A 15135-nucleotide genomic window follows, 5' to 3' on the forward strand; every position below is an offset into this window, starting at 1 on the left:
TTCCCTAAAGCAGCTGGCAGGCACCTAGAACACTGCCGTTCAGTACGCGAGACTCGACCTGAGACCTGGCTAACTGCCTAACCACCCTGGCCCTCTCTCTTTGTCTGTAAAATGAGGGCTGTGGTCTGGACCCACACTTCTCAAAGCGAGTTCCATGGAACACCAATCCCAGGATGTGTCCTGGAGGAAAAGGATGTAATGATCAAGGAAGTTTGAGAAATACATACATTTTATTCCCCCTCTTCTAGATTCACGGAGCACACTAAAGGCCCTAGAAGTCCTGAAGTACACAATCCCGTCTAGCTTTGTTGAGCATTAGCTTTTTTCAGCTTACTGACCCAGATCCCTTTGTTCACATGGTACCTATCTTCCTGAGGCTGTAGGACTCCTGGAACTTGCTGCAAGGCCTTTGAAGGGCCTTCTGCTCTGCATGCTGTCATTAGGGTTCTGGTGATGCCCTGGGCGGGGGACAGAAGTTGATATGGGGCAGTGGCCCAGACCCTGTAGCATCTGGTGCCCCTCCTTCCTCTGTGATGATCGCGCCCGCGTCTGAGGAGATGGCTGGCTATGAATTTCCTGCAGTGGGCTCCGGAGACATTTAAGATGCTCACTGGTGGTGGCACTGCCTTGGAATCCACAATCATTCTTAATTGGTCTCGGAACCATCAGCTGGTGAAAGCATCTGTCAGGGGAAACTTGAGTAGTGTTCAGAACCCCATCAATAATTCAGCTGACGAGCTCCTTCAGACGCAGGCCTCGCAGTCCTCAGGACTCACTCGTCTTCTGCCCAGGGAGGCCTTCTCTGTTACATCACCGACGTTAGTGACTCAGGCAGCAGCACCGCCGTGTTCTTCCAGAATCCCCAAAGCCTCATCAGTGGGAAGAGGGAAGATTGGTGCAGATTAAGCCCTTCTAATTCCGTCAGCCAGCCAGGAGCGGGGGCTTGCTGACGGGGAGGCTCTGGAGAGGGGATGCTGACGGTGGGGTTTAGGCAGCCCCTTGTGCTGTGCCGGGGGGATTTGTCCACTGCGATGGATAGGCTGTGGGCCCTCCACTCCTTCCACTGCCTCCAGCCATTCAGGAAAAAAACGAAGGCTTTTTTTTTTTTTTTTTTTTTTTGGGTAAATTAGAGGCTTGCACATTGAAGATACCTAAAAATACTGGTTGAATGAGTTCTAGCTGATTAGATCTGGCTTTCATTCCCATTTAGTAGAATGATAGAATGCCATTGCCGGATGGGAACACGGAAATCATCTCCTCCAGCTCCTTCATTTTTCAGTGTAGGAAAGTGAGACCAGAGAACAGTGACCTTGTCAAGGTCACCCAGCCGGTTCGTTGCAGAGCCAGGCCAGTGCCTAGGCTCCCGGCTTACAGCACCTGGTCCTTTCCAACTGGCCACGCCCTGCCTCTGAGCACGGAGGGCTCGGCGTCCTTCTTGGAGAGCTGCAAACAAAACATCCCCAGGCACAGCGAGGTGGAGAGAGCAGTTGCTCTTCCCACTCTGGTGCTGAGCCCCCAAGGGGAGCGTGTCGTCCCTGCTGTTACACTGACAGGATGGTGAGAGGAGTGTGTTCTGTGCCATCAATAATGTGAAACCAAAAAAACTGGAAACTTCCTTCTTTCTCTCAGCTTCTTTGCTAATTTGTGGCGCTGGGGCTAGCAGTCGCCTCCCCCTTCCTGTAGAGTCAAAGGGCCTTGGGACTCATCCTTTCTCACCTGTTTGTGGCCTCTCCTGGGACCCAGCTCTAGGGTGCTCAGACATGAGGTACTTTCTAGCTAGACTTCCCAGCTAGACACTGAGCTACTGTACTGAGTACTACTGAGTACTGAGTACTACTACTACAGTACTACCAAGTTGTAGTACTCAGTACTACTGTACTACTACTGAGTACTACTTTCCAGCTAGACACTGAGCTGGTGTTCCACCTTCACCTGGAGGATGGGGGGATATCAGAGCCTTACTTTTCCCATCTGTGTTTTTAACCTCAGCCCTTTTAGACTATTGAGGGGTACAATGGACTGAATAATTATATCCCCGCAAAATTCACGTGTTGAAATCCTGACCCCCAGTGTGATGGTATAAGGAGGTGGAGCCTTTGGGGAGTGATTAGGTCATGAGGGTGGCACCTTCATGAATGGGATGAGTGTCCTGATGAAAGAGACCCTGAAGAGCTCCCTCACCCCTTCACCATATGAGGAGACTGGGGAAAGGCAGCCGTCTGTGAACTGGACAGCCAGTCCTCACCAGACACAGAATCAGTGGGCACCTTGGTCGTGGACTTCCCGGCCTCTAGAACTGTAAGAACTTGGCTTCTGTTGTTTGTGGGCACCCAGTCTGTGGTACTTTGTTATAATAGCTTGAACTAAGACAAGAGGAATGGAGGATGACTATGTAGGGCCCAGGCTGGGCTTTCTCTTGGAGGCTCAGTGCTAGACGATGCCTTTAGAGATGACTTGGTCAGGCCGGGCGCGGTGGCTCAAGCCTGTAATCCCAGCACTTTGGGAGGCCGAGGCGGGTGGATCACGAGGTCAGGAGATCGAGACTATCCTGGCTAACATGGTGAAACCCTGTCTCTACTAAAAATACAAAAAACTAGCCAGGCGAGGTGGCGGCGCCTGTAGTCTCAGCTACTTGGGAGGCTGAGGCGGGAGAATGGCGTGAACCCGGGAGGCGGAGCTTGCAGTGAGCCGAGATCACGCCACTGCACTCCAGCCTGGGAGACACAGCGAGACTCCGTCTCAAAAAAAAAAAAAAAAAAAAAATGACTTGGTCAGCACCCAGTATTATAGATGATGACCCTGAGGCCTTGAGAGGGGTAGCCACTTGCCCAGGTCACAGGACCAGTTGATGGTAGGGCTAGGATGCTGGGATAAAGCTGCCTGAGTCCCCGTCCTGGCAAGTGTTTCTCCTGTAGAGTCTTAGCACGAGGCCCTCAGCCTTTCTGGTTTTGGGTGCCATTCTCCGGAATAGGACCAGCATGTCTGCTGGCTCCAAACCCCAGTGGTTAGAGAGTACAGAGGAGGTTTGGGGATCAGGAAATGCTCGATGTGACTGAGAAAGGTTTTAGAGTAGGGTGTAGGGGCAGAAAAGATGAAAGTCATTTGGGGCCAGGCAGCAAAGAGGAGCGTTCAGAGGCTCTGAATTCAGTAGGGGAGTAAAATGCCTGGAGGTACGCTGTCTTGGGGAGTCATCATCATGGAGGGTATGAAGGCCAAAGGAGGTCAAGGAGCAGAGGTGCGGGTCGTGGGCGCCACTCTCCATCCTGCGTGCAGCGACCCGAGGCTTTCTGCACAAGAGGGAACCGCATCTCTCATAACCATCTTGTCCCTCGAATCGCAAGCTGGGGCAGTCCTTGGCTGAATGTCTACCTGGAAGGCCTCGGGAGGTGTAGCCTGAGTAGAGGGCAGACCACATCCTTGGGTGAAAAGACAGACTTCTCAATGGCTGGGCAGCCAAGGCCTTCCTATAGCTCAGGGAGGCTTTGGTAAATCCAGCGTTTCCAAGGGCGTGGCCGGTGCGCTGTGGTTCCCAGGTGTTTGAGCTCTGGGAGTGTAGGGTTGCTCATGGAGAAGACGGCAGCAGGCTAGGCGTGGCCCACAGGCCACCGAGCTGTAATCTCAGCCCCAACACACGCCACACACCCTCACACTCTCCTTCCTGCCTGTGAGCCCCAGTGGGGTAGGGGAGCACCGTGAGCCTGATTTCCAGGTGAGGGTTTGGGGGAGTAAGCCCTAGGAACCCTGACTCTCTGGGAACAGGGCAGGGGCTGGCATGACATGCAGGAGCTGTGCCCACCAGGCCGCACACCCTCTCCGCGCTTTTCCAGCTCCTGGGCCCGCCAGGCCGCACACCCTCTCCGCACTCTTCCAGCTCCGCAGATGCCCTGAGCTTGCGTTGTCTTCCCCTCCGGGACCCCGCAGAGTAGATGCTCGGTGACAGAGCCACGGAGAAGGGAAATCCTGACTCTGAATCCTGAATGAAACGGGTTTCCCTCTTGAAGTTACTGAGCACTTTTCATGGAGCCGTCCGAGGAGAACACTAAGGGATAATAGCAATGCTAATGATAGTTATGGGAATACAGGAGTGTTTCTGTTGCTACAGCTGAACAGGAATAATAATCTTAGTTAATATTATTGGGGTGCTCCCTGTGCCAGGCACTGTGCTCAGTGCTTTCTTTATATGGAGTGTCACTGAATCCTCGTGGCAATGCTGTAAAGTCAATATAAATATTAACCCCATTTTCCAGATGAGAAAACTGAGGTACAGATGGTTTACACATGGTTCAAGGCCAGCCTTGGAGCCAGGACATGGTGGAGCCAGGATTCCATGACCAGCTTGAAGCTCTTTACCAGGCTATCCTTCTCTGTGGCCATGGGGGCTGGGGCAGGGGGCATCTGAGCAGCAGAGGGCAGTGGTGGGGTTGGGAGGGGCACCCCCAGGAGGATGGGGCAGCTGCTCTGCCAGAGTGGGTGGGGGTGAGGCCTTTGCTGGACGCCTAGGCTGTGCCCTCCTTTGAGTAGATCATCTCGTCCACGGAGTCTGGATAGAGGCCTTAGGCTGAAGACAGGGCAGAAATCTAAGCTTTTCGTTTCAGAGAGAAAAGAGAGAGCATGTGAGTTTTGAGTGGAATGTGATCCTGGAGATAGGCAGCCGGTACCCCCGTCATGAGCAGGAATCCTGCAGGCCCAGTGGGAACTTCCCATCCCAAGGGAGTACAGGGACAGGCTGCACCCCCCTGCCCAGCTCCTGACCTCCCCCTGCCTTCCCCGCTTCAGCCACAAACCCCTTGGCCTTGTTGTTTCAACTGTGGAACAGGCTCCCCAGCTATTGTTCTTGGAGACGATTCTGTGATCTTAGGACCTTTGAGAAAAGAACAAACAGCTAGGAAAACACAGGGTGGTTAAAAGATGTTTGTGATTTTTGTGCCATATGGAACAAAAGAGGCATTCGGGAGACTCAGCATTGTTCTGCGGGAGTGAGGATGAAACAGCCCTCAGAGGCCTCCTCTCATCTGGGGGCATCCAGCTCATTGTCGTGGAATGTAGCTCCAGCCAGTCGCTCTAGTGTCAAGCCTTATACTCTGTGCGGGGCCCGGGCTAGGAGTGTGTTTAAACTTGATTCACTTTGAATCCTCTCTTGGTTTCTGATCCATTCTTTCTGTCTTCTTGTTGGGAAAAGTGGCTCATGCTATCACCCCGTCACTGTCATTTCATACCAGCTACCCAGACTCCTTACTGGATACCCTTCATTGCCTGTCCTCAGCAGGACCAATAAAGTCATATTTATATAGCAATCCAAGGTCACGTAGTAATTTTATGCAATTCCCCTTATTGGATTTTTATATCAGCTTCAATATAGATGTTATTTCCTTTTTTTTTTTTTTTTTGAGATGGACTCTTGCCCAGGCTGGAGTGCAATGGCGCAATCTCAACTCACTGCAACCTCCACTTCCCGGGTTCAAGTGAGTCTCCTGCCTTAGCCTCCCGAGTAGCTGGGATTACAGGCGTGTACCACCACAACCAGCTATTTTTTTTTTTTTTTTTTTTGTATTTTTAGTAGAGACAGGGTTTCACCATGCTGGCCAAGGTGGTCTCAAACTCCTGACCTCATGATCCACCCGCCCTGGCCCCCAGATTGCTGGGATTACAGGCATGAGCCACCGCGCCTGGCCTTATTTCCATTTTTTCAAAGACAAAACTGAGGCTCAAAGCAGAGAGGTGACCTGCTTGCTGATGGACAGCTAATGACAGAGCCTCAGAGGAACACGGTGCTCTCAGAACCCCACTGAAGGTTCCTCCTTCAGGGAACTGCATTCCAAAAGCTGCCTCACCTCCTTCGGGAATTCTGAAACGTTGTGTACCTACTCTTACCTTTACCCAGGAAAGCTGTTTCTGGGATTGGGGCTCTCAACTCCAGGCCCAGGTCTCTGTAATTCTGGGTTGGTAGGTTTCACATTAACGAAGTTTAACTCACCATGGTTCATTTCTCCCTTTGTGGTCCCCTGTGTATGCTGCTGGGGCAAGTCTGTGAAGGCTCCATTCTCCCCCAGTCTGGAATGCCCAGTGCCCCTGCCGCAGCCCACAGCCCTTCAGAAGGTGATTGCAAGGAAGCCAAGACGTTCCTTTGCCTTCCTGAGGACACAGAGCCTAGCCTTGTCTTCGTTCCTTCTGCCATGTCCACGCCTGGTGTCTCCTGTGCAGCCTTTCCTGCATAAGTCACAGCCAGGCAGGCTCGGTGACATGCACTGGGAGCCCGGTGTGGAAGCTGGGAGGTAGTAATCGTGTAGTCGCACTAGTGGTGGCCACAGGCCAGGGGTTCCTAAGGAAATTGGAAGGGCCTCTGGACCTGCCTTCCTCCCCACCCTGCTCTGTATCTCCTTCAGAGTTTTTCTGATAGGGGTAGTGCTGCCTTGTTCCTTGGGAAGGCTTGGAGGTTTGGGGTCCTCGCCTGCATCTTATCGAAATCCCTGTGTCTCGCTGGAGGAGTAAGAACCGGACCTGCCGTCAGGAAATGCCTCAGATGAGTGCTCAGCACCGGTGGCAGGACCAGGGATGTTTAGTTGAGATAAGAGAAAGCCCATGGGGGCATTATCTCTGTCTTCCTGTGGGACAGGAAATGAGCTTGTGCCTTCTGGCTCTCGGGGGCAGGACGTGGAGCAGGGAGCGGAAGCTTTAAGGGGTGAAATTCAGCGTCCTGTGAGAAAGAACCCACTAAAAAGTAGTTTTCAAAAAGCAGAACGTGCTGCCCTGAACAGAGTGAATTTCTTCTTCCCGGAAATTCCCAAGCGTTATTCTGACAGGGAGGCTGTGGCCCGGGGCCCAGGAATGGGAGCTCCAGCGCCGAGTGGCACTGAGATGACCACCTACCTTTACACTTATTGGCATGTAATTAGTCCCCCCCGTAGCGTCCCGTAGTGACAGCTACCCACAAGAGCTGAGCTCCGGGCAGACACCACAAAGGGAACGAGGGCCAGGGACCCCTCATTCTCCTTGTTTCCCTGGGTGTGTACACGTGTGTGTGTGAGGGAGACAGCGGATGCGTGGATTTTGTCCCTTTGTTTCCATGCTACCCCGACCCCTACTCCACACCAAATAACTCATTTAATAACTTGGAATCCTCCCATGCGTTTATCTGTGCTTCTAAAAGTCATAGACAGTTACGACACACATCAATGCCTAGATACATGTACAAGTTTTTAAAAATTGTTTTATAAAAATGAGATCATATTAATCAAATGTACTGCATGTTGCTTTTCTCGCTCATCAATACTTCATAGAAAAGTCCCTCGAGTTAACTGGTGTGCCTCTCTTATTTCATTCTGTTAATGGAGTCCGTAGGCTGGATGGCCCGTATCTGATTCAACATTCTTTCTTTGATGTGCATTCATTTTGTCTCTAGTTTTTTCACTTCTAAATAATACTTCCATAAACACTCTCGTTTGTACATATGGACGTGTGCGTGTGTGTGTCCTTCTGAGGAGGAGTGCTTTTATTTCCCAGGCATAGATTCCCAAGAGTAGGAGTGCTGAGCTTAAGGCAGGTGTGTGTATGTGTGTGTGTGTGTGTGTGTGTGTGTGTACTATATATATAGGATCTTTCCAGATTGTTTTCCCGATAAACTACAGCAATTCTCACTTCCATTAATAGTACGTGAAGGCACCTGTTTCCACATCCCCACAGCATTAATTGTGATTTCCTTGTTTGTGCTGGCTGGGCTGGTGGGTGGGCGGTAACACCTCACTGTTACTTTGTTTCATTTCTCTGACCCCTGGTGTGCCTGAGCATTACTGTATAGGACTCTCTGCCATCTAGATTGCTCTTCCACGAATCACCTATGGGACCTTTGCCTGTTTTGCTCCCAGGGTTTTCTGCGTCAGGCAGGCAAGCAAGCCTGTGTCTCCATCTCAGCCTTTACCTGGTCCTGGAGATGGTCAGCTCTCAGTTACTTCCTTCCCTTCCCTTACCCTTCTGCACAGTTTTTAGAGTCCCCAGAAATGGGAAATTAAATCATATTCTCCCAAGTGTCCCAGGGTAAGGGGGAGGGGGAGAGCAGGAAATTAACTCGGTGAGAGCTGGTAAGTTATCCTGGGGGTTGGTTCCACTGTCTGTCTCTTGTGTTTCCTGGGCCAGGTTCTCTCACTTCTTGCCGATGTGAACGCTGCATGTGTGAAATAAGGAACAGACACTCAGCAATGCACCTGTAAATAGTTTGGATCCTGACTGGTGTTTCTGAAGCTTAAAGTCTCACTACTCAAAGGGTAGTTCCTGGGCCAGAAACAGAATCTCAGACCCCACCCCAGACCTACTGAATCAGAATCTGCATTTTAACAAGATCCCCAGATGATTCATAGACACAGTAAAACTGGAGACGCATTGGCTTAAAACATTCGGATTAGAATCTGTGAGGGGAACAGAAGCGATGAGAACTTACTTGCCCGGAAATGTTGCTGCCGTTGAGAATGTTTTCGACGTGTCGGTAGATCCAGCATGGTGCAGATTCGACAGCGCAGGGTGGCATGCCTTCTTTCTCTTGCTCTTGAGATCTCATGGTGCCTGCCACCTTCCAGAATACAGCACTCCTCTGCCTTGGGTGACAGGAAAGCTCAACACACCCCAATCCAGCTGCTTCTCCCTGTCACTGAGTCTTACAGCCCCATCGAGTCCATGCAAACAACCTGTTTCAGATATAGCCCGACTCCGTTTGTGGCAAGTACTGCACGCTTCAGCTGCCTGACTCGAGTTTCCTGCCATCTCCTGTGCTGCCCAGCTCCTTCTCACTGCCCTGTCACCTGTCCTCGGTCTTTGTTTCCTGAGCCTGGGGCAGCCTCAGCACCTCCAGTTTTCATACGGAGCTGCCCCCATCAGATTCTCTCGCCCTCCGACAAAGCACTGTTAGTTACTCTCTAGGTAACTGGGGCCCCGTCCTGGCCTGCACCTGCCGCCCTCCTTCCTCCACCTCAGACGTGAGCACCTCAGCTCAAAGGTGAGAGCACACAGGGTGTGCTGCCAGAGCCAGACGAGGGGGTTATTGCTTTGCACCGGACGAAGCGAGTCGTGCGGTTCTCCCGTAAATAGCTGTGCTTTCCAAAGCGCTTCCACCGTGGTTCCTGTGGCCTTCACACGTCCTTGGTTTGCCAGGCAGGGTTTATCAACCAGGGATCACGTAGGAAGCAGAAACCACTCCAGGTGGTGTAAGCAGAAGGAGTTTCATATTGGAATCAGGTGCTTACAACATCGTTGGAGGGGCTAAAGGGGCAGGGTTCAGGCTGGGCTTTCGGAAGGACTCCTGTTCAGAAGCAGCTGCTGCCAGCCCACAGCCGTTTCTGGACTCTCCAGGGGGCTGAAGGGTGGACAGTCTAAGTTGAGGTCTGAGGATTATGGAGTTTGAACAGAAGCCACCACCACTGCCCTGCTTTTCAGGTACTCAGGAAGCGGCAGCATGACCTGGGTTCAAGGTGACTGGGACTAACCAGCAGTGACAGTCAGAAGCCACATTCTCACCGGGCAGGTCTCATGCAAGCACGCTCGTTCCTGAGTCACAGCACCTGATTGACATCCAGAGCTCTCGCCGCTTGGGCATCTGGGAAGCATAGTTTCCCTCGTTCCAGCCTCTCAAGGGGAGGAGGATCCACGGGAGGTTTGGGAGGAGCCAACTGTGCAACCTCAGCTAGGTCTGATTTTGACGAGTGGAACGGGTGGAGCATTTGGCGTTCACACTTCCAGGAGTGCCTGCACCCAGGCCGACCCCGGTGTCTTCCCAGACTTGGCTTTAGCACCTTCTGCAGGTGGCAGCCTCCTTGCACCAGCAAGGAGACCACGGTGTGGCTTCACTTCTCCCTGCGGTTCTAAGCACGTAAGACTGCTACCTTCCTGTGTGCTCCAAAAGCGATTTCTTTTTCACTTAGTGTCGTCTGATTGAGAGTGACAAGCTTGACAGAGGTTCAGGCAATGTGGGCAAAGCCGCGCTGCCTTCTACATCAAGTGCTGTTCATTTGGATCATAAGAATTTCACGTCCAGTCCTGGAATTAAACGTGTCAAGGGATGTTCTCCCAGCACTGTCATTAGCAGGAACTTTTTAGTAGGAATGTTCTTGTTGATGACATGGTTGTATAACGTGATTGTGGGCGTAGGGGGACAGATGTGTTTCAAGTGCTAGAAAAATGACAATGATCTGGTCTCATGGGACCCAGGCACAGGACCGTACACACAGCAGGCGCTCGAAATGGCTTATTTGGTACATGGAATGAAATAAGAAGCTCAATGCAGGTGGAAGGACATTGGTGATGCTCCGTGTCTCGCAGCTCTCCAGGCAGTAGTCATTCCTTGGCCCCTCAGATCCTCCATTTTGGGGGAACAGTATGGCTCTACTTTGTGGAGAAACAAATTTGGGCAGCTGAGTTCAGGGCTCCATGTGGAGGAGCGAGAAGGGGGCCACCCAATGCAGCTTTCCCAGGGAGCATGTGGACTGGGCACAGTTTTTGCAGGATGAGTGGCTGCCACCATGAATGGGCAGAATCATGGGCAGATCATGCTGCTTCCTTAACTGAATCTTGGAATGCATTCAGAATCTTCATCCTGGGGCCTGGCACTCAAGGTGTTCATGACCTGGCGCTGACTCGGTGCGCTCTGGCCAGATGGGGCACTCATGGCTCCCAGATGCTGTGCCAAGCTTTCACCTGCTTATCTTTGCTTACACTGTTCCTGCCACCTGGAGGGACTTCTCTTCACCCATCTCTACCTTGAGAAATCCTGTCATTCATGGCCAACTCGGACACCCCTTCTTCATAGCCTTCTTTGCCCGCCAGCCTCAGGAGCACCCTCTGGCGCTGTCAGAATGCCCAGGACTCCTTTCCACCCCTTTCTCCTGGCCACACCCCTTTCTCCTGGCCACACCCCCTTCTCCTGGCCACACCCCTTTCTCCTGGCCACACCCCTTTCTGCCTCTTTGCCTGGTCCTGTGGGTGCTGTGCAGGCTCCCTCAGCCAAGCTCTGCATTCTCAGGCCTGGCTCCGAGTAGGTGTTTGTGGAGTGAATGGCTAAAAAGTAAAGCAAAAAGCTCATGAAACAGAGGGGAAATCCAAAAGTGATTACAGAGAAAAAGGATTCTAACAAAAAAGACCGTGAGTGCCGAGTTCGCACTGCCTGGGTTCAGGTCCTGGCTCCACTATTTAATAGCTCTGTGACCTTGGACAAACCACTAAACCTCTTTGTGCCTCAGTTTCCCCCTATGTTAAGGATCAGCATGCTACCTACTCACAGGGACTTTCTGAGAATTAAGATTCTTTAAAATATGTCAGCTTTTTGGAACGGTGCCTTCCTCACAATAAGTGTTAATATACGTTAGTACACCACTCCCCTCCCAAGCTTTCCCAGATCCCTGGCTTGTCGAAGATAGTGTCAGAAACTGGGGTTTTTTCAAGCTCCCGCTAAATGTTCACCTCCGTTTCAATCCTGCACTTGTGGCCAAATCAGTTGGAGATGTTTTCCGGAGACGGCTCCAGCCTTACTGTGGAAGGGAGAAAGGACAGGAAGTTCCCCTGACCAAGGAGTGGCTCTTGCCAGGCTCTGTGCAAGGGCTCCTCATATGAAATGCTGTTTAATCTTCACACAGCCTGTAGGTATGGATTAATATTCCCATCTTGGAGGAAGCTGAAGCTCAAAGAAGAGCAGCAGCTTGCCTAGGAGGACATGGCAAGTGAGGGGCACGGCTGGAGTTGAAGCCCAGATTGGATTTTGAAACCCATGTTCTCTTGACTGCTTCTTCCAGCTGTTCCCACCACCCGGGGCTGGGAGCTGGGGGCCGCGTGTGTGTGTGCACGCATGTGTGTGGGCGTGTGCGCATGTGTGCGTGTGTGTGTGTGCACGCGTGCACTGCTTCATCTAGCTGTTCCCACCCCCCTGGGCTGGGAGCTGCGTGTGTGCGTGTGTGTGTGGGTGCGTGTGTGCATGTGTGTGGGGGTGTGTGCATGTGTGTGGGTGTGTGCGCATGTGTGCGTGTGTGTGTGCGCGTGCACTGCTTCATCCAGCTGTTCCCACCCCCCGGGGCTGGGAGCTGCGTGTGTGCGTGTGTGTGTGTGCGTGTGTGCATGTGTGTGGGGGTGTGTGCATGTGTGTGGGTGTGTGCGCATGTGTGCGTGGGTGTGTGCGTGTGTGCGTGTGCACTGCTTCATCCAGTTGTTCCCACCCCCCGGGGCTGGGAGCTGCATGTGTGCATGCGTGTGTGTGTGCACGCGCACACACGTGTGCAGTCCTCACTGGGGTGGGTGGGCTCGATGGCCCTGCTCTGAGTTGCCTCAGAACTGAGCAGAGTGGATCAGTGTGGATAGATCTTCTGGGGCCTGGGAACCCCAAAGCATCCAGCAAAACCCGTGTTTGTCCAGGGTTCAGCCATGGCAGCTCACAGAACCCGACCTAGATTCCAGTAGCCTTTTGCCCAGGTGTGGCTGAGATGTCGGCAAGCCTCAGTTTCCTAGCTCATGGGTCCCCCTGACGCCTAGAAATGGTCTCGTGGGTTTTAAGAATAATTATAACGATCTTGTCCTCACTTCAGCTGATTTGGTATATACCAATTTACTGATTGATACCAGCACCCGCATCGTTTGCACATTTCTGCAGTGACAGTAATGCCAAGTAAACTGTAGAAGAAATGAGTTCCTGAAGCATTTACAGGCAATCAGGATGTTCACTTTGCATGGAGAGCAGGCACGCGCTATTTGAATCAAGCTTCCACAATTGGGGCGAGCAAATGATCTTATATTTACATATTTTTCCGAAGGCCACTTTACCTCAATTTTAAATCTTTGAGTTCCAATTTTTGAAAATTCGATTTTGTTGTAACTGAGGTAATACAGCCTCAAGGCCCTGTGAAGACAGCTTATATTAGAAGTCTGTCTGTTAATCTTACCAGCTTGAAGACAGCAGAATTCTGTGAGAAAAGATAGGCTTCAGGAGTCAGTACCAGTGACAGTGGGTGGACCAGTGATAGTGTAATACTCGTTCAGCTTCGTCACAATCGGCGTGTCCTTTACATGTCAGCTTGCAGACGTTCACAGTGACAGATGCTCCCGTCATGAGAGACACTGGGCACCGTCAGACACCTGCCCCTGAAGCGCCATCCTAGTCAGAGAGATACACACAGGCCCAGCACACTCAGCTCAGCCAGACCCTCTCCCCCACCGCCTTTCCCCCTGCTCCTCATCCAGCCTCTCTCCCCACCTCCCCTCTCTGTTATGGATTGAATTGTGTTCCTCAAGCGTTCATATGCTGAAGCCCTAACCACCACTCCCTCAGAATGTGACCTTACTTGGAATAGGGTCGTTGCAGATGTCATTTGTTAAGATGAGGTCCTCACGGTCGACCCTAATCCAGTATGACTGGTGTTTTTATAAAAAGAGGAATTTGGGCACAGGCACACTCACACAGGGAGAACATCACGTAAAGGAGAAGGCAGATCACGGCTTTGCTTCTGCGTGCTAAGGAATGGCAAAGACTTCCAGCAAACCACCAGAAGCTAGGGAAGCGGCCTGGAACAGGCTCTGCCTCGCAGCCCTCAGAGGGATCCAGCCCTGCCGACCCGTGATCTCAGACTTCCAGCCTCCAGGACTGCGGACAATCAGTGTCTGTGGTTTAAGCAAACCAGTTTGTGCTACTTTGTCGTGGCAGCCCTAGAAAATAAATATACACCTTGCCCCATCCATATACACACACCTCACACAGACACACTCATACACCACACACACCACACAGACACCACACACACTCATACACCACACACACCTCACACACCACACATGCACACATACACCACATACATGCACTCATACGCCACACAACCACACACACACACATCATGCACACACACCCCCACCCACACACACACAACTCAGACATACACGCACACATACACCACACACACGTATACTCATACACCACACACACACCACACACACATACCACACACACCACACACACGCACACATATACCACACACACGTATACCACACACATACACCACACACACTCATACACCACACATATACCACACACACCCACACACCTCACCCATAAACATGCACACTCATACACCACAGACACCACACACACACCTCACACACACACCAGACACACATGCACACTCATGCCACAACCACACACACACCCCCACCCCCACACACATAACTCACACATACACGCACACATACACCACACACATGCACGCACACTCATACACCACACACACACCACACACACCCTCACACATATACCACACACACACTCGTACACCACACACAGTCACACACACGCACACATATACCATACACATGTATACCACACACACTCATACACCACACACACATCACACACACATATACCACACACACATCACACACACATATACCACACACACATACACCACACACGCACACATACACCACACACACTCATACACCACACACACCACACATACCCCCACACACCTCACCCACACACATGCACACATACACCACACACATACACACTCATACACCACACCAGACACCACACACACTCATACATCACGCACACATACAACACACGTGCGCACTCATGTGCCACACAACCCCACACACACCCCCACCCACACACGTACACCTCACACACGCACACACGTACACCACACTCATACACCACACACACACATACACATACCTCACACATGCACACATACCACATATACACACATACCACACACACTCATACACCATACACATGCACCCTCATACACTCCACACACAGACACACCATACACACCCCCCCCCCCGCTGTCTTGGGAGAGCCAGGCCTGGTTATTTCGCCTCCTGGAGCGTGTGTCTCAGGGTGGGTTCAGCTGTCACGAAAGCGCTGCGGGGCTGTCGGCCTCGGCTGTGGACGTTCCTTGCCTGTGCCCTCCTTCTTAAAGCGATGCTCCTGTTCAAGAATGGAGATCTGCAAGCAATGAAGGGAGAGAATCTGGAGGAATGCTGAGCATGAATTTTGGGGGTAGCTGGTTGGGGCGATTAACAGTCCTGGCTCTGCCCCTTTCGAGTTCACTTTCCTGAGAATTCACTGCCTTATCAATCTACTGGAAATAATGATACCTTTGGGGTTTTTGTAAG

General features: G+C 51.8%; 1 protein-coding gene and 1 long non-coding RNA gene across 11 annotated transcripts in view; one reads left to right on the forward strand and one right to left on the reverse strand.

Annotated features, from left to right (window-relative positions):
- The window catches only part of XXYLT1 (xyloside xylosyltransferase 1), a 196281-nt gene that overhangs the window by 145508 nt on the left and 35638 nt on the right, over positions 1–15135 (forward strand). The gene's annotated exons all lie outside the window — the stretch shown is intronic.
- LOC141409599 (uncharacterized) lies at positions 7182–9044 on the reverse strand. Its single transcript, XR_012430558.1, has 2 exons — positions 8432–9044; positions 7182–8158 (listed from the first exon to the last, which is right to left on the reverse strand). It is a non-coding gene; the product is annotated as an uncharacterized lncRNA (long non-coding RNA).

This window comes from Macaca fascicularis, chromosome 2 (genome assembly GCF_037993035.2).
Source record: "Macaca fascicularis isolate 582-1 chromosome 2, T2T-MFA8v1.1".
Taxonomy (NCBI): Eukaryota; Metazoa; Chordata; class Mammalia; order Primates; family Cercopithecidae; genus Macaca; species Macaca fascicularis.